The sequence below is a fragment of the Felis catus genome, chromosome B4, assembly GCF_018350175.1.
Source record: "Felis catus isolate Fca126 chromosome B4, F.catus_Fca126_mat1.0, whole genome shotgun sequence".
NCBI classification, from domain to species: domain Eukaryota; kingdom Metazoa; phylum Chordata; class Mammalia; order Carnivora; family Felidae; genus Felis; species Felis catus.
In genome coordinates this window covers 84,567,818-84,579,709 of record NC_058374.1, presented here as the reverse complement: position 1 = coordinate 84,579,709, position 11,892 = coordinate 84,567,818, and the positions used below count along the sequence as shown (strand labels likewise).

Sequence of the window (11,892 nt, the reverse complement as noted above, 5' to 3'; positions counted from 1 at the left end):
TACCTGGCTCATAGCAGGCATTTAATAGAAAAACAATACTTTCTTAAGTCAAGACATAGGACAGAAGCAGTATCTGTCATATTCATCATTATATCCCTAACATTTAATACAGTGCCTGGAACATAATGGGCACTGAATAATTACGTAATGAATTAATGAGCTAATTATTTTATTCATTAATTAAAAGCATGGGTTTATTTAGCTTCCCTCTTCCCCCACCTGGTCCCTTATAACAAGAAAAAGAGTAAATCCAAGTAAAATCAGTCAGTCATGACATTGCTATTTAATAAACCCGGAATGATCAGCCATAGTTGAAACAAAACTAGTTTTCAGAGGACTTACATCCAGATTAAAATCAAGATAAGGGACAAAGTTTGGCCATGTGGATAGATTGTAACAATCAACCCGTGCAATGATTTTTCACTGATCCTGAGCAAAGGCCTCCAAGGTCAGCTGACTTCTGCAGAGCAGTGTCCCAGAAGAAGGTTCTGGGATTCCCTGCCCAAGACAGATCCCCCTCATCCCTGAAGGCATTTGTGTCAGTTAAGAACTGGGTTTGTCTGCAAGTTACAGAGATCTGATTACAGTGGTTTAAATCTGTAAGGGTTTGTTACCAGTAACAGGAAGTCTAGGGGCAGGAGCTGCTATCACTGGTTCAGCAGCTCAAAGATTTCAGGGCCAAGGTCTCTGTGATTCTCTTGACCTTTTCTTTGTTGTCTCCAGCGTCCAAATCGAAGTGTGTATTCCAGGCATGAAGAAGGAGTGAATGGAAAAGCCAGAAAGCACAGCATCTGTAGCAGGAAACCAAAAGCGTTTCCAGAAATCCTACACTTCTGTTTTACGCATCATGGGCCAAAATTCTATCACAAGGCCTTCCCTCCCACTCTTCTCTCCAAAGAGAGATTTGGAAATGCACAGATTTTTTTTTTCAGCTAGACATATTGCCGCCCTCAAAAAACCCAGTAAGTAAAACAGAATGGAAAAGGGAGATGGCATAAACAGCGAAAACACTCTGCCCCAGTACTGCTCACTCCCTAGAACTTGGGATGAATAACAGCCAGGGTTTCTTACTGAACTCTTCATCTTTCATCACCTCCTCTACCAAGCTGTTACAAAAATATAAAGTCTTTCAATGGCTGCTCAAAGCCCAACTGTCTGTCAGCCTCTTGATCCAGAGAGCTAGCCCTGCTAACAGGTCATTAACAGTCATTTACTTTAGAGAAAGATGTTTTTCATACAATAGTACAGACAGTCTCATCCCCAGTCAAGAAAAGCTGCTTCTCTCCCCTCTTATGAAGGTATCTCCAAACCAACGGAAATAAACAGAATCAAGATTTTTTCATTATCTTACATAGCAAGACAATCATTGAGCTTTGCCCTTCTGCATGGTGGAGTCCGCCTAAGAATTCTCACCACATCCATGTTGCTTCCCAGCGAAGGGCTCTCCTTTACTGACACCTGAGTTCCCCCTTCTCCTACCCATGCATCATCCTCATGACTAGGAAGAAAACTATCTCACAGGGTGCTAATATCCCCAGGTCATTTGGAAATACACGTAGAACAGCCTCTTTAATCTCACAGGAACCAAAGAACCAAAAGGCAGGCCTCAAGCAATCACTTGCGGTGGTAAACCAAAATACAGTCTCCGCCAACATTCCCAGCTCTCTAAGAAGTTAGGCAGTGTTTCCACTCTTCAGTGAAAATTTCCAAACTCACAACCTATGAACGCTTAACTCCCCAAAAGCATAAATAATCACTGCTTTCACTGTACTGAAGCAGGCAGGAAACAACACCCTCAGTCCACACTTCCCCTCCATCCCAATTTCAAGCCGATTCTCAAGACCTGTAGAAATGACTAGTTTACCTGGACAAGAGGGATACAGCCTGTTGACCTTGAGCCTCATTCCCAGCCATGTCCCTATAACAGGGGTGTAGTCAGAGCAGGAGAGAGGAATCCCAGAACAAGAAAGCAACCGTCAAATGCCCACCTCCCTGAGTTGAGGGTCTAAAAGATTTCAGTGAAAACCTCAAAGCCCTTCAGGATCTGGTCCCACTCACCTCTCCAGTCTCACCTCCCACTGCTCTCCACTTTTCCTCCATTTCCACACTAAGCCATGCCCTTTCTGACCTCTTTATGCATCTTGTACCCCTGCCTGCAACACTCCAGGACCTCATTCCTGCCCTATCCTGGCTTGCTCTTATGTGTTCTTTAGGATACAACTTGGACACCCCTTCTGGGTTAGATGTTCTGTGCTTTCATTCTATTTCCACATCAAGCACTTGTCATATACACAACTATAATGTAACTCTCCCTTGCCTTTGGTACCATCCTCCCCTTTTCCACACCCCCCAGTAAATTCCATGAGGGCAGCAGCAATGTCTGCCTTGACACAGGTGTTTTACCCCTGCCTGCAACTGTGCCTGGCAGTTTAACTTTTTTTTTTTTTAATTTTTTTTTCAACGTTTATTTTTTGGGGACAGAGAGAGGCAGAGCATGAACGGGGGAGGGGCATCGAGAGAGAGGGAGACACAGAATCGGAAACAGGCTCCAGGCTCTGAGCCATCAGCCCAGAGCCCGACGCAGGGCTCGAACTCCCGGACCGCGAGATCGTGACCTGGCTGAAGGCGGACGCTTAACCGACTGCGCCACCCAGGCGCCCCTGGCAGTTTAACTTTAAGAACGAATGAGTAAGGTGTCTAAAAGCAGGTGTAGACAGGTGGCTTTGTGTTCCCTCTTAGAACTTACTGGCCAGATTTGTCTCCAGCTCAGATATCTAGACTCACCCTGCTGCTAAGAATGTGCAGGCAGAGGGAAGACAATGAAAAGGATTCAGAATACAGCTCCACAACCAAGCAAACAGCTCATTAATAGATTAACTAGTGAAGGGTCAGAGGCATCATAGTGTATCCTGTCAATCACTGTGTCCGTGTGAGTTTCCTTCTAGGTTTGGGAGGAGGACTGTTTTGTCTAGTTTTCTTCTGTTTACAAGTATCCCTATATTATTCTCTTCTTCTGATCACTTGCAGCTGGTTTTGTCCAAGGCAATTTTAAACATCTTGTATAAATTCAACTACCACCATGATTCTAAAGAGAAATAAGCATACTCAAATGATTGTGGTCCCCAGACAAATCTTCGCAGCCTATTGTCATTAAAATTAAAGTTCAGTATTCCCTCCTTTTCCACGGGAGATACTTTCTACAACCTTCAGAAGATGCGCGAATTCAATTATACTATGTTTTTTCCTCTACATACACATGTATGGTAAGTTTAATTTATAAATAAGCCTCAGTAAGAGATTAAAAACCATATAATTAACTACTAATAAAATAGAACAAATACAACAATATATTGTAATAGAAGTTATATAAATATGTGCTCTCCCTCTCTCTCTCCCAAAATATCTGATTCTACTGTACTCACCCTTTTTGTGATGATGTGAGATAATAAAGTGCTTACGTGGTGAGATGAAGTGAGGTCAAGGACAGGCATGTAATTATCTGCTTCTGGACTGAGGTTCACCGTGGATAACTAAGACAGCAGGAAACAAAACCACGGATAGGAAGGATGACCATAGATACTATAATGTTAGGAGCACCTCAACAAGCCACAGAAAGGGGGAAAAGCATTAAATAAAGTGTTTTGCTTCAGATTCTAGGCTGTCTCCCCACAGGCAGAATGGGTTTGGCTGAATCAAAATCTACGTCCCAGTATGTTAGCTTTGTCCTAACTAAGCTGGGGTCATAAACCCACTCTCTTCTTGCCTTCAATAACACTACTAATAGCACTGGTGAATGTTAATCCGGCTCCTGACAAACGTGTTGTAGCACAGGGTCTAAAACTCTCAAAGCCATCACCATACTCTACTTGGCATATGTAAGTATGCTTACAAATATGTAAGTATAGGGGCGCCTGGGTGGCTCAGTTGGTTGAGCAGCCGACTTTGGCTCAGGTCATGATCTCACGGTCTGTGAGTTCGAGCCCTGCGTCAGGCTCTGTGCTGACAGCTCAGAGCCTGGAGCCTGTTTCAGATTCTGTGTCTCCCTCTCTCTGACCTTCCCCTGTTCATGCTCTGTCTCTCCCTGTCTCAAAAATAAACAAAACGTTAAAAAAACAAACAAACAAATATGTAAGTGTATGTAATCTTTCACCACAATTGGTTGTGAACCCCTAGATGGGGAACAGGGACCATTTCTTTCCACCTTTGTGTCCTGTACAACAGCCAGTCATGTAATACATTGCTTGCTTAGGTCTCTTGATTTTTTTTTTTTTTTTTTTGGAGGGGGGTGGTTATCAAAGAGAACTAGAATGTTGAACTTTTAATTAGAGTTCACTAAATATTTTTCCTTGCTTCATTGAGGTTTAATTCCACGACATCAACAACGTTCAATTCTAATAATTATGTTTTTCATCCTTTTCCTCCAAAACCTTATGACTGTTTTGCCACTGTGTAGTTTGAGTGTTTTTTAATAGTTATTGAATTGCTTCAAAATTCCATTAACTTTTACTTTTTATCTAGCATGCTCATTCTTTTAATCTATGAATTTGACTAATGGAAATTGATTTCTTTCTCCTAAGCGTCATTTTCTTGCTACATCTAACCCACATCCTTTGTTGCTAACTCATAGGTTCTGATGCAGTCATTTCCGGTGTTAAATTTGTAAATTATGCTGTATTTCTTAAACTTAAAGAATATTGCTTTGTTATCATTCCAGGAGTATTTAATCTATAATGACATGTTCCATTCTAGGGGAATTTTTACTTTTTTTAAGCAGAAATTCAAATAAGATCATTACTATCTCATTAAACATTCAAATGCCCCTTCTGCTTCAGGTCTTTGGGAGTGACTGTTGTTATCACCATTTGTTACAATGATCTAGGAATCATTCATTATGTAAAATAGGCTTTAGTACTACTTAGTGAGCAGGGAAGATACTTTGGTTATGCTTGTCCTTAATCACTCCTATTCCTAGTAACTATCTGTGTGACTTTGGGCAAGTCCCTGGACCTCTCTGAGCTTTAGTTTCCTCATCTGTACCTGAGTCACAAGGTTGTTGCAAGGTTTTTATAAGCAAATGTCTGGGAAAGTTCCAGGAATGTTCCACCACATAATAGGGAGTTAAATAAGGGTTCATTATCTTCCCTAATCATCTTCCTGGAGATTCTCTTCTCTTCCTATTCCTGTTCTATATCCTAAGGGCCTTGCTGTCAGAGTAGCTAATGATTCTTTAATAGGGTACTTTTAATACTGAAAGCCTAAAAAAGAAATTAATGTTTAAGAGAAATGAATTTGAGGATCAGGAGAGGTGATTCAAGAGAATTCTGAGTCCAAAAGAACATCCAGATCCCATGCCACCACATTGTTTTGGGCTATAGCTTCTGTCATCGCTCAAGGGCCTGTCCTCTGCACTCACTTTTATAGTCAGGAAGAAAAAGAACAAAAAGTTGAGCTTTTCAGGATATTTGAAATTAGATGAGTCACTTGGGAACCTTGCAGCTTCCCTCTGAATTTTGGCCACTGGGTTCCATATCACCCTAATGAGAAGAGAAAAGAACAGGCTAAAAAATGTCTTTAAAAAGCTAAAGACATTGTGGAGTCTCTGAAGCAGGTGTCTTACTGGCTTTCAGCACACTGATGTTCCCTGAGTCCCAGTGTCTTGAAAGCTTTGTAATGGTGTACTTTGAAAGTCAGTGACAAAATAAAATGATGGGTGTGGTCAGGTGTATGTCACAGCTTTCCAATGCCCCTATAAGGTAGAGATTTTCTGGGAGGATTTAAAAATGCTTCTTACTTTTATGAAGTGTCAGTTCTGCTGCTCAGCAGTAATTAAACTGAAAGGAAAATGTCAAGAATGATAAATTACTATTACAGGTTTATTCTTTCTTTTCTTTCCAGAAACTAGTCAGCCCTGTATTATGAGATTCTAAAGTATTAACTTTGAGGGTATCGAAGGAGAAAGCCTTCCTGCTATGTTATTTTCAATAAACGATGTCTCAAATCCATGTAAATTGTAAGGCCTATGATTTAAATATAATCCTTAGCGTCTGAATACCCCCATGTTTATTCAATTTCATTTAGAACTACTTGACCCTGCAGAAGTAAATTACTGTAGCTGGAACAGGCATGCATGACCCAGTTTGCTATATGACTAACAGGAAATAACTTTATGTTTCAATATTCAACATAGGGAATAAAGCGGGGGTTAGTGAATGATTTTTCTGAATAAAGTCAATCATTATTAAAGCTTTGAGGAGACAAATTTCCAAGTGCTTCTGGTATATCCATTGAATCCAAATAGAGCCTTAGGGATCATGAGGAAGACCATTAAAAGCCAATTACTTTTTCTGAGCATCATATTCCAGACTGTATGTCTCATTATTTGAGATAATCAAATTTCCAGCTTATTTCTCAAACAAATGGAAGCTAAGATAATAAACAGGGTGGAGGTATGGAGCAATTTAAGGACCCCAACAATTGATTAGTTTTGGATGAATGTATCCAATCGCAATAAGAGTATGTGTGAAACCTAGAAACATAATTTTCAAGTCAGCAACGTGTATTAGTCAGGGTTCTCCAGAGAAGTAGATAGATAGATGATAGATAGATAGATAGATAGATAGATAGATAGATAGATAGATATAGATATAGATATAGATATAGATATAGATATAGATATAGACAGATAATTTATTATGCTATGAGGAATTGACTCACACAATTATGGAGGCTGAGAAGTTCCAAGATCTGGAGACCCAGGAAGGCCAGTGGTAAAGTTCAGTCCAAGACCGAAGGCCTGAGAACAAGAGTGCAAACATTTTCACTAGATACAAGGCATGATTAGGAGTATCAGGATTCTATCAGGAGTAGAATTTAGTGATTCATCACTTACATACAATACCCAGTGCTCATCCCAACAAGTGCCTTCCCTAATGCCCATCACGCATTTAACCCGTCCCCCACAAATCCCTCCAGCAACCCTCAGTTTGTTTTCTGTATTTGAGAGTCTCTTATGGTTTGCCTACCTCTCTCTTTTTATCTTATTTTCCATTCCCTCCCCTTGTGTTCATATATTTGTCTCTTAAGTTCCACATATGAGTGAAGTCATATGATATTTGTCTTTCTCAGACTTATTTGGCTTAAGCACATTTTATATTCACAGAAACCTATTTTACAGAGGAACCTGAGGCCCAAAGAGTTTAGTATCACCCAGCCAGTAAGAAGTCAGTAGGTCTGAACAGCGTCACTGCTTTTAACCACAATTCAGTGTTTCTTCTCATGTCAGAAGGAGCAAGGATTGTACCTAAGATGGAGGACTCATTCTCTGGCAGTAAAACAGAGGGAAGCAGCAGAAGGATAAACTCTGCTTTATCTGATTTTTTTTTAATTCTTAATGAAAAATATTCAATAACATGAATTAAAGCTCTATTTTTCAGGTTCTGCCTGCAAACTTGCACTTTAATACTGCACAAAAAAAGGAAAGGGTAGCTAACAATTAAGTGGCCCACTTTTGTAAGAGACAACTGCTCTTTTAGGCAAATAGCTTGTAAATAGATTTGAGAGTATTTCAGCCCTTGGGAATAAAAGAACGTTATGAATGGAGAATCTGCATTTCAAAGTTTCTTATGTGGTTTTTTTTTCAAATCTACATCCCTCCTTTCAACCATAAAATTCACTTTATAGAGTTAGATTCTAAAAGCTTGTCATATTACTATGCATGTATTTTATTGTGCAGTTAAAAACAAGATTTTAAAAATAAACATTTTATGTTCTATTCAGGTAAAATTTTCTAACTAATCCTCTCAGGAGAAGAATTGAAAACTTCACACACACCTTTGTTTGTTTGTTTGTTTGTTTGTTTTTGACAATGGAGCTTACCTAAAATAGCAAGCCAGTTATAGGGTTAAGGACTTGTGTATATATGCTCCTTTTCAACAGAATTATTTAGAACAACTCCACTCCAGCAATATTAATTTCTAACAGAGCTCCAAATTACTAGCATTCCTTCCCCCTATTTCTTCTTCAACTTTCTTCTTCTCTTTCAGTCTCCTTATCTTGCCAATTCCCATGTATCAACAATTACCATCATTCTCCAGCCCATAAGGATCAATCACTTCTTGCCTCTGCACAAAAGCAAAGCAATTAGTTGATCTTTTGGCATTATATATAAAGGATGACAGACTCTAAGGTGGACCTCCATGATCCCCATTTTCTGATGTGCATGCCTTTGTGTAATCTCCTCCCCTTGAAAGTGGGCAGGAACTGAGACTTGTTCTAACCAATAGAATATGGCAAATATGATGCTATGCTACTCCTCTGATTACATTGAATCATAAAAGATTCCATCTTATCAGCAGGCACTCTAGAAATTCTCCTTGCTCCTTTGATAAAGTAAGTAGCCATGTTGGAAAACCCTCCTGGCAAGGACCTCTAAGAACTATGGATAGCCCCTAGGAACTGAAGATGGCCTCTAGCTGACAGCCATCAAGAAACTGGGCCTTTAGTCCCACAACTTCAAGGAAATGAATTCTACCAGCAATTCCAAGTGAGCTTGGAAGTATTTTCTTCCCCTGATTCATGCCTCCAGATGAAAAAGCAGCCCGACTGATACCTTCATTATAGCCTTGTGAGGCCCTGAGGAGTGGACCAACGTAAGCCATATCCAGACTCCTAATCTACAGAAATTGTAAGACAATAAACATGTGTTGTTTTAAGTCACTAAGTTTGTGGTTAATTTGTCATGCAACACAAGAAAACTAGTACATATGTCTTCTTCTGAAATCTTCAAACCAAACATCTCACACTGAAACCTCCCACTCTTCTAGCTCTGTCTCTTAGTTGCTTGATTTCATAGAACCCTCTAGACCCTGCTCCCCTTCTTCTTTGTCTACGTATTAACTTTCTCCTAGATGTACAACCTTCCATATTCAACTTGGAATCCATGGTCCACGCTTCATCCACTTTCTTGCCAACATCCTCAACAACCTGTCCCATTTTTCTTCCATAGAAAATACCTGGCAAATATCCAAACCTGAATGAATCTAACCATTCTCCTTCTCCATTCTTGCCTTGTGGTCATGGGAAAAATCATTCAGCTGCACAAATTGGTGATACTGAAAATGCTTGGGCACAGAAACATTTATTTTACTAAAAACAATGAAAACTGTGTATGCATTTTGCAAAAAATATTTTAAAAGTGACTGACAAAGTACTAAATGCTCTTTTAAGTGAGAACTCTCTCCACTGTTAATGCATTAAAAATGTGATTTCTTTAGTACTAATGCCATTTCCACTATACTTTTAAACCCTACAAACTCTTAATTGTTCAGTCATTCCTGATATACCTGGCTCAAAGGAGCAAAGGAAATGAGGATTCCAATAATGCTTCCTTGTGACTCAGTGGAAGTCATGTCGTCGGCTTTCTGTTCTTATTTCAGAAACAGTAATATTCTTCATGTTATTTGGTAGGAAAAGCCACTTTGATGTTCTAATTTGCTTTGACTTAAGGTATTATCAGTTAGAATGTCAGTGGCTCCTAAGGGCATAATGAAATTGTTTTAATGATTTATAGGCCTTGGGAGTGTGAAAGATACAGCTAAACATTTTGTCAAATGTATTAGATTGATTATTCTTTGTTACTGTCCTTGTCAGGTACCAACGAAAATTCTTAACTGCTTCTTCCCCTACAGATATTCCTAAATGCACCATTGTTGGATTTTACTTCTTTTCAGATACAGAGAATCCAAAAAGTAGGCAGTATCATTTTGATGAATTCTACCTATTTTGTGATATTAATTTAATGACAAGTTAGACACAATTACATTAAATAATTAGCATTGTATATTGAGGACAGCTTTGTCATCTGAGAGTTAGTGTCTTTCTCAATTCTAAATATATGTATTCCTAAAATAAATAGAATTTTTGTATGTTGTTTGTATTTGTAAGCAATGCATGGAATTTTCTTATTTCTAATTTTTTTCCCTTCTCTAAAATATATCAAATTATTTCCCCTTCAAGCTTCAGCATTTTCTGTCCTCTCTCTTCATTTTCTCTAATAGTTTCACAAAGATAACCCAGGATATCAAAATCTAGATCCAAAAGATAAGTTTATTCCCCTTCTTATAGGAATTACGTTTAGTTGATAATGGGCCACAAAATAATGTTTAAAAAATGAATAGAATATTTATTTATTCATTACTCTTCTAGAACAATTTACTTTTCATGTAAAGCTATGTCCTCACTTCAGTTATACGTCTGCCAGATTCTGCAAAGTAAGTAAGTTAATCATAAGTTTCTTTCATTCCCTGTCTACTTCTTTCCATCCTGATAGCACCCCCCTCCTTATATCAAAGGAAAAGGTGCCATCTGACAGCTACCTACCAGCCTTGGTTCTTTTCCATAAGAATTCATTCATTCAACAAATATCTACTGAGTGCTTAATACATGGAAGGCACCGTGCTAGACTCGTTACGCCCTCACCTTCTGCCTGGAATAGCTCCCCTCTGTACCCTGTGCTGCACTTGATTGGGACTAGTTAACTACTCACCTTTCAGGTCTCAAACTGGTCAACACTTCATCTAGGGTGTCCTTGACTGAGTGCGGTGCCCCTCCCAAGTGATACCATGGCACATGTTTTTTACCTCTGTTGTATCACTTTGTGTTACAGTTATCTGTTCGCTTGTTTGTGACCCTCAGTATTCTTTAAGATCTTTGAAATTAGGGACTTGTTCCAACCAGCATTCCCCAGTACCTAGCAGAGAACCTAACACATTAATGGTGGTGAATAAACATGAGGTCACAGAGGAAGAACTATGGGAATCAACGAAGCAATAGATTAATTCTCCTGGGAGGATTTAGAGAAAGCTTGGTGACTCACAATGGACTTAGTAGGATAGATAGAATTTGGAGAGAAGGCATTTCAAAGAAAAGGAAAAGTTGAACCAAAATGATGTAAGCTTTGTAAAAAGAAGTGGAACTTAGTGTAGATAGGAACCAGAATGCTGAATGAAGGTGTTATGGCTTGATTTCTACAGGCAAAAATAGTCTTAAAATAGATTGGGATAAAACTAAAAATCAATGAAGCAAATTCATCATTAACTACCAGCTTCCATTTGACAGGTTTATTGTCCACATACACTATGTTTCACTTCAAACTGCTTTTGCTAACCTGACTTCTCTATCTAAAATGACTTTGCACCCAAACGCTGAATGAGGTTTGCTTAAGTACTAGCCCCTTAATAAAACTAATAACAGTGATTATGAAGACAATAACAGCTGCTGATTATTAAAAACCTATCATGTCCCTGGGACTATTTTAAGCACATTAAGCACACTTCTAATAATCTTATCAACCTCCATAAATAGGCATTTTAATCTCCATTACAAAGAGGGAAATGGATTCAGAACTCTCAGAGTGAATAAGGAACACAGCCAGTATTCAAGGCCAGGTCCATTAACTTCAGAGTCTACGTTGTCTCTACCATACTGCCTACTTTCTGGGCTTTCCTTCTTCTGCAGCCCAATGGCATCTTATCCACATTTCAATCATAGCAACTTCCATGTCTCTCTTGTAATTATTTTTATACCATACTGATCCTCCCTTCTTCAGTGAGGTCCTTATCTTGAACATCCTGTTTGATGCCACCAATCACTAAGCAGTGCATAAATTATCCAGGGTTGTCAATAAACAGTTACCGAATAAAAATACTCTAAGATTGTTTTTTAATAACAGCCCAAAATTAGCTGTATTAAAGAGATGCATGAAATCAACTTACTCAAAGTGTTAATTGTTTTTGGAGTTAAGTGGCTTTTGTTATTGTTTATATGTTTATGCAATAACGGAGAGACAGAGAGGAAGGGAGGAACAGAGGGAGGGAGAGAGGAAGAGAGAGGAAG

General features: G+C 38.9%; 1 long non-coding RNA gene across 1 annotated transcript in view; it reads right to left on the bottom strand.

Moving 5' to 3' along the window:
- Positions 1-3,389: 3,389 nt before the first annotated feature.
- Positions 3,390-11,892, bottom strand: part of LOC123386622 — a 30,567-nt gene continuing 22,064 nt past the window's right edge. The window contains exons 2-3 of the long non-coding RNA XR_006600813.1: positions 6,715-6,793; positions 3,390-3,530 (exon numbers count right to left, since the gene is read on the bottom strand). This is a non-coding gene — a long non-coding RNA (uncharacterized LOC123386622). The remainder of the gene's footprint in view (positions 3,531-6,714; positions 6,794-11,892) is intronic.